This window comes from Mirounga leonina, unplaced genomic scaffold, assembly GCF_011800145.1.
Source record: "Mirounga leonina isolate KUSES-001 unplaced genomic scaffold, KU_Mleo_1.0 Mir_129, whole genome shotgun sequence".
NCBI classification, from domain to species: domain Eukaryota; kingdom Metazoa; phylum Chordata; class Mammalia; order Carnivora; family Phocidae; genus Mirounga; species Mirounga leonina.
In genome coordinates, this window is record NW_023270323.1 from 41120889 (window position 1) to 41134841 (window position 13953).

Consider the following 13953-nt stretch of genomic DNA (forward strand, 5'->3'; position numbering starts at 1 on the left):
TAGCAGCTCTCTCTAGGTGTTAGAATTATGACTGATATTTATTTTTTCATTACTTTTTTTGGAAGTGTTTCACATCAGTCTGTCAGAATATGTGATGTAAATTAATAAACAAACATTTATTGAGTACTTACTATGTGTCAATCACTATTTAAACATTTTTCATCTTTTATACTTCATTCTCATAATAGCTGTAAGAGGTTTTATTATCCTTATTTTGTAGATGAGGCAATGGGGACACAGATTGAGTGCCTTGCCAAGTTGATTCTATCCTGTGTTTGTTGTTTGCTGCTGCTTTTTTTTTTTAAGATTTTTATTTATTTGTCAGAGAGAGAACACAAGCAGGGGGAGCAGCAGAGGGAGAGGGAGAAGCAGGCTCCTCACTGAGCAAGGAGCCTGATGTGGGACTCGATCCCAGGACCCTGGGATCATGACCTGAGCCGAAGGCAGACGCTTAACGACTGAGGCACCCAGGCGTCCCGCTTTTTTTTTTAAAGTTTATTTTTTGTGGTAATCTCTCCACCCACCATGGGGCTTGAACTCATGACCCTGAGATTGAGAGTCTCATGCTCTTCCGACTGAGCCAGCCAGGTGCCCATGTTCTTTGCTTCTAAATGTAGTTTCCCCAACAATTGGAAAGATAATCTAAATACTGTTCTGTTTCTCTTTTTCTTACTTTAAGATATATGGTGACTATTGTGACATATTAGGAAAAAGTGTTCTTTAACTGATGGGTAACACTTTATTTCCTGAGCATACCATGGTCGTTTTCATCTGGTGCTTTGTGTTTGTTCTCTGCCTCCCCTGCAGCATTCTGCCCGTAGAAATAATGGTACAGTGAACATCTTTGCAAATAAATCTGTATGTGTACTTCTGATTATCTTCCTAGAAAAAAAGTCTTAGAATTATTGGATCAAAGAATATAAAACATTTTAAAAGCTTTTGATACAAATTGTGAGATTGCAGATGACAAATGATCATTCCTCCTTAAACTTAAGTTGTTTGGGGGCTATAAATTTGGGAGAAATAGATCATCTAAACACCAAGGGGAATTTGTGCTTTCATAGTTGCTCTTATAAAAGTCAGGCTTCTCTTAGAGGAAAAGAGGAGAGACAAACTTCGGAGTTTATATGGTGGCCATTTACTTTTTCATTTTTCTGAAAAACTTAAAACTTGGATTAGCCCAGCAACCTTTTTATTGGAAATTGTTTTATAAAAATACAAAATACTCATATCATTTGCATGCAATTTCTTTGATATTTTACGTGATAGGACCTCAGGGTCATACTTAGTTGTGACTTCCATTCTATAATTTTAAAAATTATAGATATAAAAGGTACAGCACCTTGGTTAGAGACTGTAATGACTCTAGAAAGTATTTTAGATGTTGTAGTTTTAAATAAAAAAGACATTTCCCCATTTTTTCTGTTGTTCCCTCCCCCCCCTTTTGCTTTTCCCTAAGGAGTCACTCTTTTTGTGACAAGCAAAAACAAAAACATTTTGGTTAATTAGTTGATAGTTTCTGTTAAATGACTAAGGGTTTGTTGTGGTTTCTCTTGAGCATATCTTCTTCCAGAGATTCTGTAGGCGACCTTGCTTCAAAGACTAACAGAAGATTTGGGCAGTGGGAGGGGAATTTTAACTTAAGAGGGTCCAGAGAATAATTAATGAAATCAGAAAATTTCCCTGTGGTGCTACCAAAGACGTTAGGATCGAGTTTTCTAGAAAGACCAATATTGATAAAAGGTAAACTGACAGCCTAGAAATTTGTGAGAGGTACAGTTGGAATAAATAGAAAACATTACATTGAAATTTGAAGGCCGCAGTATTTTAATGGAGGAAAAGTATTTTCTACTATGAATAGTAAAATTACAAAACTATAAATGGCAGAGATAGCAAATAAATACGAGGAGGATTTTTATCAGGGGTTCTTAACCGATGATTAGTGATTGGATTAGAAAGGTTCATACATTGCAAAGTTAAGGATATATGTGCATTTTGGAAGGAGAGGCCTTCCGCGGTTTTTTTTCAGATTCTCAAAGGAATGACTCCAAAAAACTCAAGTTCCTATTAGAGTGTAAGTCTCATGAGGTCAGGGATTTTTGTCTGTTTTATTCACTGCTCTGTCCCTGATTCCTGGCATGCCAGTCTGCTTAATAAGTATCTGTTGAATGTATGATTTCAGTACATTTATGTATGGCGTAGTTATAATAATAGATTTGTAGAAGTTAGAGATTGGAATACATTCCAGATTTAGTGAGGTTGATGTCTTACTGGTCTGCTTCTACATTTAAAATTTTTCTCTTGGGGATGCCTGGGTGGCTCAGTCAGTTAAGCGTCTGTCTTCTGCTCAGGTCGTGATCCCAGGGTCCTGGGATGGAGCCCCATGTCAGGCTCTCCCTGCTCGGTGGGGAGCGTGCTTCTCCCTCTCCCTCTGCCTGCCGCTCCCACTGCTTGTGCTCTCTCTGTCAAATAAATAAATAAAATCTTAAAATAAATAAAATTTTTCTCTTGGTGTTTAAATCTAGATAAATAGGTAGAACATTTGTATGATACTTTTGTGATTGAATTCCTTTTTTTTTCCTAAGCCAACATGGAAATGTAATAGGAAAATTATTCTAAACCATATATATTCATCAGTATATTAGAAAATGTTGTGCCCTGGTGCTGTGTTTGTTTGATTCAATGAATGAAACCTTTGTACAAAATCTCCCCTTAAATTTTTGAATGGAAAATTTTGCCAGTTGTTTTCATTAGATCAAGTAGTATGATAACAACTGCTATTCTGGCTAAAAATGTAAAATCAACAAAATGTTGACAAATTTACCTGCAGAGAATGTTGCTTTATCAGCAGGAAATTTAGATTTTTTTTTTTTTTTTTTTGCATTGAAGCTGTATTTTAGCTCAGTACCATTATACAGCATTTTTAGCAGGTAATATAGCATATACAGTTATTACATTAGTCAGCGTAATAAGTTTCTGTACTCTTTAAAATTGAAATTTGGGAGAAGGTTAAAAAGAATGACAGACGGGTACAATGCAAGCCTGCTTTACAAATTGTAAAAACGATAGCATTTCTAAAATAAGAGAAAAAGTGAATTTCCAAAAATTGAACTATGATGGAAGCTGTAGATTTTATGAATCATCAATTTTCTTTCTTAATTAAAGGGATGATTGTAAGTTTTTTATATTAATGACTTTTACCAGACATAAAAGATATATGAATAATTGTTTGCTACCTGCACTTGATTATATGTGAGTAGATCTTTCATACTTTATAAAGTTTTTGGCAGATTAAAAAAATTACTGGATTTTATATTTTCCATAGTTATTTTGTTCCTGTGAATAGGAGCTGTGATTATTCTAAATTTATTTGAAAATGATCACATCCTTATTCTAAAAGGCTGTCAGGACATTTAAATCATTTTGGTCTTTTGCATTATTTTGAGGCCTGGTGAGGTTCCCAGAATAATTTTAATAGACGGGCAGGAATTTGCCCTCATAGGTTACATATCTTGCAGTCTGGCTTCTTTCTTTAATTGAAATATGATGAGTTTCTAGTCACTACATTTCTTGGTATTGAAGCACAGCTGGCCCTTTAACATCACAGGTTTGCAAGTGTACAGTCTACGTAGACATGGATTTTTGTGAATAAGTGCAGTACAGTACTGTAAGTGTAGTTTTTCTTATGATTTTCTTAACATTTTTCTCCGTATTGTAAGAATACAGTATATAATACATATAACCTACAAAAGACTGTTAATCAACTGTTATCGGTAAGGCTGCCAGTCAACAATTGGCTCCTAGTAGTTCAGTTTTTGGGGAATCAAATTATAAGCAGACTTTTGACAGTTCAGAAGTCAGCAGCAGTCAACTTTTGACAGTTCAGAAGTTCAAGGGTCAGCTGGGTAAGAAATACATTTGGAAGTCAAATTTAGAGTTTTGAGTTGGAGTCTTGGAAGTAACAGCCTAATCTTTTTACCCAGTGGGATAACCATTTCTGTGGCATTTTCTAACAGCTTTTTCCTTAAAAACAGTAAGCAGGGACTTCCATTTCTTTATGAAGCAGCCCTTTTATCAGTTATGTAATAATTAAGTTATTCTTTATGTTGGGTTCAAATCTACTTTGTGCTAGACACCATAACTGCCTTGTTCTCCTTTTCAAATTATGAAGTATACAGACTAATGTTAAGAGTATTATAATGAACATCGCTGAGATTCATTTACTCTTAATTTTTGCTCCGTTTGCTTGAGAGTATTTTCTGTATCATTGTGTATCAGAGACCTATACTTCAAATGTCTTACTACAATTAAGATACATTAAATTTGTAGATTTCTGTTCTTTATAATTCTAGTGATTCTGCTTGGAAAGGAAATGAGGTTAACGTGCTATCTGAACACCCATTCAACTTTCTCTTTTACTTTTGGACTGAAGTGAAATAAGGCTGTCCTTGGAGGACCTCATTTGACCTGAGATCCTCCCAAGCACCAGAGCTGGGCCACTGTTCTCTTTATTTATTGCACATGGAAGCTTCTAGACCATTTTTCTTGCTGCAGGTTTAAAGCCTTGCTCCTTCAAAGCTTGTGCTATATGGCTATTTAGTTTCTTCAATGTTGTCCAATACCAACTGACCTCTGCAAGTCACTCTTGTTTATATGACTTTTTTCTTTTAAAATAAGAAACTATAGCATTGCTTACATGTACACTATGACCACAGTTACAACCTGTTTGACCTCAACCATGTCAAAAGTAGTATTATTAAAGTAGTAATAGAAATTACTCTTTTTGTAGATAAAATATTCTCCAAATTAATCAAGTGAAAGAAGAGTTAAAATGAGTCCCAGGTTAAGTAATATGTATATGGACACAAGATGGAAAAAACAATTGACATGCAGAAAGAAACTCCAAACCAAAACAAAAACAATAAAACCCACCCCTGCTAAAAATGACTATAACCCATAATGAAGGCCAGAGAGGTATAAACCAACTATTTCCCAGGGTAACCAAAGACCTATGTTTATTTTATCAAAAGTAAAAGTTAGAAATAGGAAGGTTGTGTGTCTATTAAGGAGGTACTGAAAATTCTAGACAAACACTGGCAAGTCTTGAAATGACACAGTGCTCTGACAATGTGGTTACAAGAAGAGAAAACACATTTTTATAAAAAGCATGGCATTAGCATTTGCTGTGTCTGAACAAGAAATTCAAAAGTGAAGCAAAATGAAAGACCTGGGCATGCTGGTACACATCAGTCCTCTTTGAAGTTGTTGTAGTATTCCTAAACTGCTTTGTGCTCTAGTAGTAGTTGGTTTTGTGATTTGTCGTAGAAGATGAAGTGAAAGTTTAAATTTCATTAAATACAGACTATTCTGTGACTGTACTACCCACTATAGAGAGAAAAGATACGCTGTTTGTCATATAAGCTTTATTTGCTATGAGGGAGAAGTGAGTCCATGAACCTAAGATGATAAAAAAGTATCAAGAATTATGGCAGAATTGTAGATACCGTTTTGTTTACAGATTCAGAAATATTTGGTGGGGTAGTCAAAAATTCCAGTAAGTCTGAATGATATTGATTATGAATAGTGCATGTGAATTAGTATTTTATTCATATTTACAACTTCTTTGGCTTCAAAGATTTGGTTTTAATCATGATTTAATCAGTTATACCTGTCAGCAAATGGAATATCATATTTTTCTAACTTGGCTAAGGGAATTTTAAATTAAGGTTAAGTACAAAATTGATATTTTAGAGAGTAGTTAGTCCTTTCTCTTGGGCTGGAGATTAAATTCATTAAACAGAAAAAAAAATAGTAAGAAACCAGTTATTATTTCAAATGACGTTAATTTGAATTTTCATTGCCAGATTTAAAATGTGGCCTATTTAGCTATTGAAAAATGCCAAGACCTTTAATGGTAATAAAAACATGGAATGTGTACAATTACATGAGTTCTGATATGTAGTAAAAGGATAACTCCCTGTGGTCATTGGTTTCATTCTTAGTAACCATCTGGTTGTTAGGGATGTGGCGTAATAATTTATAACCCGTGACTCTATCAGTTAATATAATTGGACTTTAAAAAATATGTATGCCATAACTTTTCTGTAGATGAGGTAAATATTAGGCCTCATGGGTATATGAACTACTTTGCAAATCTGTTTATTTTCATGAATAAAATAAAAATGTATTAAATGGGGCGCCTGGGTGGCTCAGTTGGTTAAGCGACTGCCTTCGGCTCAGGTCATGATCCTGGAGTCCCGGGATCGAGTCCCACATCGGGCTCCCTGCTCAGCAGGGAGTCTGCTTCGCCCTCTGACCCTCCCCCCTCTCATGTGCTCTCTCTCATTCTCTCTCTCTCAAATAAATAAAATCTTTAAAAAAAAAATGTATTAAATGTACTATTGCATAATATTGACATGTTAGTTCAAGCATTGGCTAGTAAAAGCATTATTTATCACTGTGAAGAGAAGGAAGGAAGAGGGGAAACTGTAGATTAAAAGGGATTTAAGAGACCCAGTAACAATTGCCTGTATGGATTTTGTTTAGATCTGGATTAGAACAAATTAAAAAAAAAAAAACTCTGATACAGTTGGGGAAATTTGAGCACTGATTGGTATTTGATGTTATAAATTATTAGTTAATTATAGATATTATGATATTGGCTTATATTTAAAAAGTAAATCTGTATCTTTTTTTTTTTTAAGATTTTTATTTATTTGACAGAGACAAAGCGAGAGAAGGAACATAAGCAGGGGGAGTGGGAGAGGGAGAAGCAGGCTTCCGGCGGAGCAGGGAGCCTGATGTGGGGCTCGATCCCAGGACCCTGGGATCATGACTTGAGCCGAAGGCAGACGCTTAACAACTGAGCCATCCAGGCGCCCCAAAGTAAATCTGTATCTTAAAGAGATGGCATACAGAATTATTTACAGATGAAGTGTTATGATATCAGGAATTTGCTTCAGGATAATCCAGAGTGGTGGGATAGGGGTTAAGGGGTGAGTGGAGATATCAATGAAACATGATTTGGTAGGGGTTAATAAGGGTAGGGGTCATTATACTATTCTCAGTAATTTTGCATTAGTTTGAGTTTTTGCATAATAAAGATTTAGAAAAAATATAATGCAACATTATTGAAAGAAGATAACTGGCAGCACCAGGTGACTCTGCTATATAATCTATTCAGAAGTAAAGATGGGTATGAGCAATACAAAAGTACTTAGAAACCTATCTTATGTGTAAATCTTGTATTTTGTTTTCCTTTAGAGCCGAAGCCATTTATTTGAATCTTGGAAGATTAACACCTAAATGCTTAACTCTCAAAACTGCTCAAGAGTCCCACAGTCAGGATTAGATGATTCAAGTTACCACCAAGAAATTACTGTCTTGAATTCTCTGGTAAGATTATAATAAATATTCTAAAGGCTGAATGGTGACTATGCATTCTAAAAAGATTTTTAAATGCTATATGTGAGTGACTAACTTCTATTATAATTTTTTAATCCTGACTACTGTACCGGGAGTTGGAAGTTGTGATAATCAACCAAATATCTTAGAAATATCAACAAGCAACAAGGCTTTATGACCTGTACCCTTCATAGATTCAGCTAGTAATGGGTACAGTCTTGTCACTGGAATGCCATACTTTCAACCCTTGCTCTGTGTCTCAGGGTGGGTCCTTCCGAAGCTGATGCTGAGAAAGTTTGGCTTCCAGGATGTTCGTTAGGGATCAACACCTGTCAAGAGAGGAGGTGAGGAAGCAGATTAGGCAGAGGAAATCAAACTGCAGTTCAGGCTTAACAAAGCCTTGGCCAAGCCTACCGGAAGAACTGTAGTTGTGAGAGTTTCTTTCCCTTCATAAATAAATAGTAACCTCCTTGGGAACAGAGACATATTTTCAGTGCCCTTGCACGTTGCACAGGCCAGCATAGAAGCTGCTCAGCAAACATTTGTGGAATGAAAGAAATTGAGAAAAATCTTGTGGCTTCTTCTGTAACACCTAATCCTTGCCTTTACTTTCCCCAGTTGAAAGTGCAGTTGAGAACAGTAAGGTTAGTAGAGACACAGGTGGTTATCTTGTATGTCATGAACAAACATGAAGGTAACTTGCCCTCCATAATCAGCCTGTGTTGTAAACTACTGTTTCTGAGCTCCATAAGATAAGGGGGACCTGCAGCGGGACCCCAAGAGAACCACAAACCAAAGTTATAAAGAATATGTGATCCTATCTATGGGGGAGGGGGAAGACCCTGGAAGACATAGCAATAGCTTCTCAGCTCTTAAGATGTTCTAACCAGTTGCTTTTTTCTGTGTGTGGGGAATAGGCTGTTCAGGTAAGAGTTTTTATCCTTTTATGTTCAAGGGTTAAGAGAACATCCACTTCTTAGGAGCTTTTTTTAAAAAGTCAACATTGTTTTCTAGGAAGTATGGTCCTGCCTTGGGGTAAGAAATTTAAGTCTTTCATTTGATTTTCTTGTTTTTCCTTCATTTTTACTGCAGGATTCCCTGAGACAGGATATGCATTAATAAATCCTCTAAATTTTCCCTGAACCTTAATAATATATTACTGCTTTACGTGTAGAGGACCTTCAATTAATCTTTTAAATGAATGGAATAAAAAATAATTGACTTCACAATTAATGTGGTAGAAGAATAAGGATTAAACACTTAGCAATTCAGAACCAGAACTTTGCTTGTTTTTACATTACAATTTTTCTTTTAAGATTTTATTTATCAGAGAGAGAGAGTGCGTGCGAGAGCGTGCGCGCGCGCATGAGCCTGGGGAATGGCAGAGGGAGAGGGAAAAGGAGACTCCCCGCTGGGCAGGGATGCAGGGCTTCATCCCAGGACCCTGGGATCATGACCTGAGCCAAAGGCAGACGCTTAACTACCTAAGCCACTTAGGCGCCCCTTTGCATTACGATTTTTCCTGGTATCTATATAGACTCTTCTATGCTTCATTTTTTAAAATATGTAAATTATTTTCTTCATGTTGAGTATTAGAAGAATGAGAGTGTGCTTGTGTTTCACTGAGTCAGATTTGTTTTTTTATTATTAAAATGTATATCCTTCAAAGTGATAAATTGGATTACGTAGGGAGTTTACTCCTTAGCTGATCCTTCTGTTTATTTCCTTCTTGCTCACTTTGTACTCCCACCAGAGGGCAGGCAAAGGAAAGGAGAAAAGAAGATACTAATTTCAGTTCTCAAAATCTTAATTTAGGCACCTTTCGCTGACATATTTTGTCATACTTCTGGACTACATTAAGGCAGTAGGATCAGCTACTTTTGCTATTTGAAAATATTTAGTAGAATGCTCAGTTATTTGGAATTAAATTCTGTAAGGTTGATTACTGGGTTTATAGAACTAAATATTTATACTTTAAATTCTTCAATTTTATCTTCTTTAGATCCATATATTTTTAAATTATCAATCTTTTTTGGGGGGGGTAATTCACGCTAAAGTTTTCATTGCTACTATTGATAATTACCATTGATTGTAATGAGTTTTGTTGTGTGTTTAGAAGTACATTGGAATATTCACAATACAGTATAAAGTTTTAAATTACTGTTTTTAATGTCCCACAAAACTTGATGTTTCTGAGGTCTCAGTGAATTTTCAGAATGATAAGAATTATCTTTTGAATACAAGTTACTGTTTTGCATTTCAGTTGTAAGTTTCATTAAAAGTAAGACACGCCCCAAAGGAAAGTAAATTTGTCTTAACATGATCACAGCTTAGATTTTCAAAGTCTAAATGTTAAACCAAGTGGATGCTAAACATTTTATCGTCTCCATATTGCTGTTAACACCCACTGTACATGTACGTGTACATCTGCGTATGAACGAAGTGCGGTTTCATGGGCTAGAGCTGTTTGGTTTGTTATCAGTGTGAACAGCAAATGTCTTAAAAATCAGCTTCAGAACAGCTGACAGTTGACCTGCTGGCGTTTAGCACCACCTCTGTTCACATGACATTTCCTTGCTGTTTTACACGAATAGTGCACCTTACCTTCTCATCAGGAAGTGGGTGCAAGCACCTTTCCATGCGCTTGTGGGTCTAGTAATGCAGAAGAACCTTACAATGGACTTTTTAAAGAGAGTCATTCCTCCCATTCTTTCGGGAGATGTGGTTTTGGATACCAGAGATAGTTTTCGGGAAGCCTCCCCAAGATTACTTAAGATGAGACGTCTTAGTGTGCTTTCCTCAGAGAAGATTGTAGATGAGAAAGATGGAATCCATGTCTGCCACAGTAAATATGACAGACACCCACATCAACAACTAGGTAAAGTAAAGATGTATGATTTTCAATTCTTTAAAATATTTTAGGAAAGTAAAATCATTTTTACAAGTATGGTCTAGTGAGCATATATCTTTATTTTGAAAATCAAGTTTAAACATTAAAAATGTTCAATATAGTAGATAAATATTTGATCTAAAATTTTTTAGTATCAAAATTGTTTTGAGTTTAGATGAAGAAATATTGATGCTATAAATCAAGATTAAAGCCATTAATAAAAGAAAAAGTTTGGCGATCTTTGGAAAATATTTTGATGAATAAGTGTTATACTTACTGAAAAAATGCTATTGGTACAATCTGTGGCACCCCTTTGCATTACGATTTTTCCTGGTATCTATATAGACTCTTTCATGCTTCATCTTTTAAAATATGTAAATTATTTTCTTCATGTTGAGTATTAGAAGAATGAAGATGTGCTTGGGCCAATGCTATTGGTACATATGGGATAAATGAAAATTAAGATACGAATTTTATCTATCACTATAGAAGCCACTTGAATTTTGTTTAAAAAATATATCCCAGGGCGCCTGGGTGGCTCAGTTGGTTAAGCGACTGCCTTCAGCTCAGGTCATGATCCCAGGGTCCTGGGATCGAGTCCCGCATCGGGCTCCCTGCTCGGTGGGAAGCCTGCTTCTCCCTCTCCCACTCCCCCTGCTTGTGTTCCCTCTCTCGCTGTGTCTCTCTCTGTCAAATAAATAAAAATCTTAAAAAAATATATATATCCCATTCTTTTGTTCTGAAGATAGTCAATATTTGGGGTAAAATGTCAAAGTCACATCTTGAATATAATTATTATCTTGTGTCCTAGTGTCTTTGTTTCCCATAGTCCTGCAAAATTGAATTTAATACCTTTTAAAGTCTGAGAGGAAGATAGTTATTATGTATTAGGAGAAAAATCAGTTTTGCATATAGTAATTAGCAAATATTAAAAGACAGGAAAATCCTTTAGGAAGAAGAGGGAAAAATGATGTAAGTTTTTACATTTTTGACTAAAACACTTTAAAATGTTAAAATGTTCTGTATGAGCCTTTTTTTTTTTTTTTAAAGATTTTTTATTTATTTATTTGACAGAGAGAGAGCACAAGTAGGCAGAGAGGCAGGCAGAGGGAGAGGGAGAAGCAGGCTCTCTGCTGAACAGGGAGCCCGATGCGGGGCTCGATCCCAGGACCCTGGGATCATGACTTGAGCCGAAGGCAGCGGTTTAACCAACTGAGCCACCCAGGCGCCCCATCTGTATGAGCTTTTTAATCTTAAGGAATAAATACAGGCTCATATAAATTAATATTTAGTAGAAAGAAGAGAGTTTCTGTAAACCCCATACAAATGTGATATATATTTTTATAGCTGTTTTCTATGCATATTTTAATAGGCACATACACATTTTTATTTGTAGAATTTAATAATGAGATTTACTATCCAAACTGTTCTGATACTTGCTTTTTCATTTAATATATCCTAAACATCTTTCTGTCTCACTTAAAATGCTCTCCATTGTGTGGATATAATAATTTATTCAGTGTCTTATTGATGAACATTTAGAATGATTTTAATTTTTAGTTATTAAAAATAATTATGTAATAAATATCCCTTGGTATATCCCTTTATACTTTTGTATGATTACTTCTCAGTATAAATTTCTATGTGCATTTTAAATTTTGATAAACAATGCCAAACAACCTTTCAAAAATTTCTCAATTTAAGCTCCCCAGGGCAGGGGGTGTCCCTGTTTTTTTGTATTCTTCCTAACACTTTTTCTTGTCAGCTTAAAAAATAAGGTCATGTTTATGAGAAACCATATATTTTGTTTTAAAAATATCAATTATGTAAAAGAAAGGAGAAGGAGCTTTTAAGTTTTAAGAAGAAATATATGTTGTCATTTCCAATGTACTGGTGAGAAGTCATTTTTCATGCTCTTCACTTACTTGGGTGGATGACGTAGAGGTGAGGCTGCTGATGGATTAGTGTGTCTTAAATTAAAATCTGTAAGTTGTTCAGCCCTTAGTTTTTTGTTCAGCAGTGTATGTGTATGTGAAACATATTAATATATTTATATGTGCAGTTATTTAAGTTATTAAAAATTTACCTTTCCTTTAACTTTCACTCTTGAATCATTTGGTTTTCTTTACTGTGCCATGAACTGTATGGTTAGACTTGATGCTTAAATGTAATATGCTATGCCCATCAGTTTAATAGGACTCTTTTTTTAAATTTAAAGACTATCTTACACCTTTTTGAACATAGCACACATATTATAAAGGGTGATAGATAATTAGGGGCATATAGGCGGCTCAGTTGGTTAAACGTCTGACTCTTGATTTCTGCTTGGTCGTGATCTCAGGGTCCTGAGATCAAGCCCTCCATCGGGCTCTGCACTGAGTGTGGAGCTTGCTTGAGATTCTCTCTTCCTCTCCTTCTGCCCCTCCCCCCACTGGTGTGCTCTCTCTCTCAAAAAAAGTGTAACAATCAGATTTGTAATTTGTTAATTTGCAAATAAACACTCAAGTTAACGATTAAGAATTTCCTATAGTATCTTTCTTTTTACCAATCACGGTCAAAGCAAAGCAGAATCATGGAGTACTGAAGAATCTGTTGTCTGAAATTTCAGAGGCCTCAAGTTTTTTGCAGAATAACTCTTGCCTGGTTTTTCTCTTCAGGAATAAAATTCAGCTTTGTGGTGGAGTGACTTAAAATTAATTGACAGGACTTCTTAGGCAATTTCTGTACAGAGAGTCGGTCTTAAAATGTTTGGTTCTTAAATTTAAATTTACTGATCAAATTCCTTCTTCTTGAATCTCAAGATTTGATACTAAATTTATATCGTACAAAGGAATAAGACACACATGATTCACAGCAATGTGCAAATAGGTTGCTTCGAACTCAGCTTGAATGAATTTTACTTCCTGTTTACTGGTGGTTCTGGGATAGAGATAATGCAGTACTTTCACCAGAAGTCATGCAAATGACTGGGTACAGTTCTTCTAAGGGGTGTTACAGTTTTGTTCATGCAATGAAAGAAATGAAGACTATGAAGAGATTTCATATCACTAATGCAAAGAAGGAACTATTCTTTTAGAGAGAGACTAGGGTGACCTCTCATAGCTTTGTACTTGGATCTGTTGCCAACTTATTTACTTGTTAATTCAAAATGGGAGGTGTGATTTCTAGGGGATGTTAGACAAGATTGTAAAATGGGTAGATAACTATACTTTTGTGAGAGAATCAATTGAGAATAAGCTAGTCTGCAATATATAGAAATTTACCTGCTACTACTTATAACTCCAGAAGTTTTTATGGATGCATAGGGTTTCCTTAACAAAAATATGCATAGAATTTTGAGGTATTTGCAGGGTTGATATTTTGAACATTTTTCTTTGCTTTTGATCAATTTTTTCATTTTTCCACTAAATATTAAGTTAACCTAATGTTTTAAGAATTTTGTAGAAATTCTCAACTCACTGGATTTACCGGAGATCCTTTGTTTCTCTGTAGAATATCTTAACAAATGCCGGTGGTACACTGTGCACTGTCCAAAGCCTTTCCCATCATTTTTGCACCCAACAGGTTAAATTGTGTGGGCTTACCAAGAGTTGGCTGTGTTTTAAGCCAAACCTGTTCATGCCAGTTATGCTTGTAATTGTGATCATGTAACTTAATTA

At 35.3% G+C, this 13953-nt stretch overlaps 1 protein-coding gene and 1 non-coding gene across 4 annotated transcripts in view; one reads left to right on the forward strand and one right to left on the reverse strand.

Annotated features, from left to right (window-relative positions):
* The window catches only part of FRYL (FRY like transcription coactivator), a 259607-nt gene that overhangs the window by 58746 nt on the left and 186908 nt on the right, over positions 1–13953 (forward strand). For all 3 annotated transcript variants that reach the window (XM_035005015.1, XM_035005016.1, XM_035005017.1), the window contains one exon: positions 7264–7395. The gene's annotated coding sequence lies outside the window, so the exon portion shown is untranslated. The remainder of the gene's footprint in view (positions 1–7263; positions 7396–13953) is intronic.
* On the reverse strand, positions 518–590 carry TRNAE-CUC. Its single transcript has one exon. It is a non-coding gene; the product is annotated as a tRNA-Glu (tRNA).